Source organism: Alligator mississippiensis, unplaced genomic scaffold, assembly GCF_030867095.1.
Source record: "Alligator mississippiensis isolate rAllMis1 unplaced genomic scaffold, rAllMis1 scaffold_22, whole genome shotgun sequence".
In the NCBI taxonomy this organism is placed as follows: Eukaryota; Metazoa; Chordata; order Crocodylia; family Alligatoridae; genus Alligator; species Alligator mississippiensis.
The window spans coordinates 271,245-276,244 of NW_026775292.1; positions in this window are offsets into that span (position 1 = coordinate 271,245).

A 5,000-nucleotide genomic window follows, 5' to 3' on the forward strand; every position below is an offset into this window, starting at 1 on the left:
GCCCAGCCACCGGGGCAAACCACCAAAAGTGTCCGCCCTCCTGGATCGAAGGGTCGGACAAAGCCCATTTCAAAAACCTCATACGGACTTCCAGGCCTCTCCGGCGGGCCCAGGTCAACCGCTCGCCCCCCAGCAGCGAAATTTTTTTCTAAGTCCCACGCCGGACACCAGGTCAACACGGCTCTCTGGCAGGAGAAGCCCGCCGCTCCCGAGGAAGCGCCCCCGGCTTGCCCTGAACGCCGTAAGGGAGGGCGGCAGGTCACCGGGGCGAAACCGGAGCGGTGGCCGGTCTCCTGGAACTCTCCCCCGGCCTGGCCCGCCGGGCCGCTCCCGGCCGGAGCTCCCACGTTAACCGCTCCCAACGCAACCGAGCAGAAGTTTTCCAAGTCCCACGGCGGACACCAGGTCCTCCCGGTTCCCCGTCAGGAGAGCCCCGCCACTCCTGGGGAAGCAAGCACCGCTGCCTGCCCGACCTCCGAGCCCATCACCGGGGGGGGGGGCGGGAGCCGGAATCGCGGGCCAGAGCCTGGAACTCTCGCACGGCCAGGCCCGCCGGATCGGGGCACGCTGCCTCCACGCTCGGTTGACAAGGCAGCGCGGCACGGTTCTTTTGCCCCGGAGGTTCCTCTGACCGACTTTCTGGAACCGAACATGGGCATTTAGGGTCCTGAAAACCGAGTCCCCCAAAATCTCCGCGAACCTTTCTTGGCAATATTGTAGATGCGGCACCCGGCCCAGCCACCGGGGCCAACCGCCGAAAGTGTCCGCCCTCCTGGAGCGAAGGCCCGGGCAAGGCCCGTTTGAAAAACCTCATACGGACTTCCGGAGCGCGAGCCCGGGCGCCAGGTCGACCCAGGGCCGACCTCCCGGGCCCCAGAGAGGCACGTCTCCGCCGCGGAAGCCGCCTGATGCCCGCGCCGAAGGCCCCCGGGCCCGCCCGGCCTCCGCGCAGGGCACCGGGGAGAAGTAGGAATCGTGGCCGGGCTCCTGGAACTCCTGCCCGGCCTGCCCCGCGGAAGCATGCCGGGTTCTCCCGCCGCGCCGTGCAGGTTCTTCCGCCCCTCGCCGGGGTAGCCGGGCTCCAACCGCTGGGCCCCGCAGCGTGGAAGGGCCCCTGCGAGTCGCCCCCCGGCCTGCACGCCCGCCGTGCAGTCGACCGGGTCGAAGCCGGAATCGCGGCCGGGTTCCTGGAACTCTCGCCCGGCCTGCCCGCCCGGCCCGCCCCCCGGGCCGGGGCTCCAGTCGACTTGGAGCCAAACTCGGTTTTGACCCCCTCCTGCAGCACGGTCCGGCCCCGGAGGTTCCTCCGTCCGACCTCCTGGAACCCAAGATGGGCATCCAGGGTCCCGAAATCCGTGTCCCCGAAAATCTCCGCGAACCTTTCCTGGCAATATTGTAGATGCGGCACCCGGCCCAGCCACCGGGGGCAACCGCCGAAAGTGTCCGCCCTCCTGGAGCGAAGGCCCGGGCAAGGCCCGTTTCAAAAACCTCATACGGACTTCCGGAGCCCGAGCCCCGGCGCCAGGTCGACCCAGGGCCGACCTCCCGGGCCCCAGAGAGGCTCGTCTCCGCCGCGGAAGCCGCCCGCCGCCCGCGCCGAAGGCCCCCGGGCCCGCCCGGCCTCCGGGCAGGGCACCGGGGAGAAGTAGGAATCGTGGCCGGGCTCCTGGAACTCCTGCCCGGCCTGCCACGCGGAAGCATGCCGGGTTCTCCCGCCGCGCCGTGCAGGTTCTTCCGCCCCTCGCCGGGGTAGCCGGGCTCCAACCGCTGGGCCCCGCAGCGTGGAAGGGGCCCTGCGAGTCGCCGCCGGCCTGCACGCCCGCCGTGCAGTCGACCGGGTCGAAGCCGGAATCGCGGCCGGGTTCCTGGAACTCTCGCCCGGCCTGCCCGCCCGGCCCGCCCCCCGGGCCGGGGCGCCAGTCGACATGGAGCCAAACTCGGTTTTGACCCCCTCCTGCAGCACGGTCCGGCCCCGGAGGTTCCTCCGTCCGACCTCCTGGAACCCAAGATGGGCATCCAGGGTCCCGAAATCCGTGTCCCCGAAAATCTCCGCGAACCTTTCCTGGCAATATTGTAGATGCGGCACCCGGCCCAGCCACCGGGGGCAACCGCCGAAAGTGTCCGCCCTCCTGGAGCGAAGGCCCGGGCAAGGCCCGTTTCAAAAACCTCATACGGACTTCCGGAGCCCGAGCCCCGGCGCCAGGTCGACCCAGGGCCGACCTCCCGGGCCCCAGAGAGGCTCGTCTCCGCCGCGGAAGCCGCCCGCCGCCCGCGCCGAAGGCCCCCGGGCCCGCCCGGCCTCCGGGCAGGGCACCGGGGAGAAGTAGGAATCGTGGCCGGGCTCCTGGAACTCCTGCCCGGCCTGCCACGCGGAAGCATGCCGGGTTCTCCCGCCGCGCCGTGCAGGTTCTTCCGCCCCTCGCCGGGGTAGCCGGGCTCCAACCGCTGGGCCCCGCAGCCTGGAAGGGCCCCTGCGAGTCGCCCCCCGGCCTGCACGCCCGCCGTGCAGTCGACCGGGTCGAAGCCGGAATCGCGGCCGGGTTCCTGGAACTCTCGCCCGGCCTGCCCGCCCGGCCCGCCCCCCGGGCCGGGGCTCCAGTCGACTTGGAGCCAAACTCGGTTTTGACCCCCTCCTGCAGCACGGTCCGGCCCCGGAGGTTCCTCCGTCCGACCTCCTGGAACCCAAGATGGGCATCTAGGGTCCCGAAATCCGTGTCCCCGAAAATCTCCGCGAACCTTTCCTGGCAATATTGTAGATGCGGCACCCGGCCCAGCCACCGGGGGCAACCGCCGAAAGTGTCCGCCCTCCTGGAGCGAAGGCCCGGGCAAGGCCCGTTTCAAAAACCTCATACGGACTTCCGGAGCCCGAGCCCCGGCGCCAGGTCGACCCAGGGCCGACCTCCCGGGCCCCAGAGAGGCTCGTCTCCGCCGCGGAAGCCGCCCGCCGCCCGCGGCGAAGGCCCCCGGGCCCGCCCGGCCTCCGGGCAGGGCACCGGGGAGAAGTAGGAATCGTGGCCGGGCTCCTGGAACTCCTGCCCGGCCTGCCCCGCGGAAGCATGCCGGGTTCTCCCGCCGCGCCGTGCAGGTTCTTCCGCCCCTCGCCGGGGTAGCCGGGCTCCAACCGCTGGGCCCCGCAGCGTGGAAGGGGCCCTGCGAGTCGCCGCCGGCCTGCACGCCCGCCGTGCAGTCGACCGGGTCGAAGCCGGAATCGCGGCCGGGTTCCTGGAACTCTCGCCCGGCCTGCCCGCCCGGCCCGCCCCCCGGGCCGGGGCGCCAGTCGACATGGAGCCAAACTCGGTTTTGACCCCCTCCTGCAGCACGGTCCGGCCCCGGAGGTTCCTCCGTCCGACCTCCTGGAACCCAAGATGGGCATCCAGGGTCCCGAAATCCGTGTCCCCGAAAATCTCCGCGAACCTTTCCTGGCAATATTGTAGATGCGGCACCCGGCCCAGCCACCGGGGGCAACCGCCGAAAGTGTCCGCCCTCCTGGAGCGAAGGCCCGGGCAAGGCCCGTTTCAAAAACCTCATACGGACTTCCGGAGCCCGAGCCCCGGCGCCAGGTCGACCCAGGGCCGACCTCCCGGGCCCCAGAGAGGCTCGTCTCCGCCGCGGAAGCCGCCCGCCGCCCGCGCCGAAGGCCCCCGGGCCCGCCCGGCCTCCGGGCAGGGCACCGGGGAGAAGTAGGAATCGTGGCCGGGCTCCTGGAACTCCTGCCCGGCCTGCCCCGCGGAAGCATGCCGGGTTCTCCCGCCGCGCCGTGCAGGTTCTTCCGCCCCTCGCCGGGGTAGCCGGGCTCCAACCGCTGGGCCCCGCAGCCTGGAAGGGCCCCTGCGAGTCGCCCCCCGGCCTGCACGCCCGCCGTGCAGTCGACCGGGTCGAAGCCGGAATCGCGGCCGGGTTCCTGGAACTCTCGCCCGGCCTGCCCGCCCGGCCCGCCCCCCGGGCCGGAGCGCCAGTCGACATGGAGCCAAACTCGGGGTTGACCCTCGCCTGCAGCACGGTCCGGCCCCGGAGGTTCCTCCGTCCGAGCTCCTGGAACCCAAGATGGGCATCTAGGGTCCCGAAACCCGTGTCCTCGAAAATCTCCGCGAACCTTTCCTGGCAATATTGCAGATGCGGCACCCGGCCCAGCCACCGGGACGAACCGCCGAAAGTGTCCGGCCTCCTGGAGCGAAGGCCCGGGCAAGGCCCGTTTGAAAAACCTCATACGGACTTCCAGGGCCGGAGCCCCGGCGCCAGGTCGACCGCGGGCCTCCCTCCCGGGGCCCAGCACGGCTCGTCTCCCCCGCGGGAGCAGCCCGCCGCCCTCGCCGAAGGCCCCCGGACCTGCCCGGCCTCCGGGCAGGGCACCGGGGAGAAGCCGGAATCGCGGCCGGGCTCCTGGAACTCTCGCCCGGCCAAGCCGCTCGGCCCGCCCCTGGGCCGGAGCTCCAGTCGACATGGAGCCAAACTCGCGGTTGAACCTCTCCTGCAGCACGGTCCGGCCCCGGAGGTTCCTCCGTCCGAGCTCCTGGAACCCAAGATGGGCATCTAGGGTCCCGAAACCCGTGTCCCCGAAAATCTCCGCGGACCTTTCCTGGCAATATTGTAGATGCGGCACCCGGCCCAGCCGCCGGGAGCAACCGCCGAAAGTGTCCGGCCTCCTGGAGCGAAGGCCCGGGCACGGCCCGTTTGAAAATCCTCATACGGACTTCCAGGGCCGGAGCTCGGGAGCCAGGTCGACCCCGGGCCTCCCTCCCGGGCGTTAGGGCGGCTCGTCTCCCCCGCGGGAGCAGCCCGCTGCCCGCGCCGAAGGCCCCCGGACCCGCCCGGCCTCCGGGCAGGGCACCGGGGAGAAGCCGGAATCGCGGCCGGGCTCCTGGAACTCTCGCCCGGCCAAGCCGCTCGGCCCGCCCCTGGGCCGGAGCTCCAGTCGACATGGAGCCAAACTCGCGGTTGAACCCCTCCTGCAGCACGGTCCGGCCCCGGAGGTTCCTCCGTCCGAGCTCCTGGAACCCAAG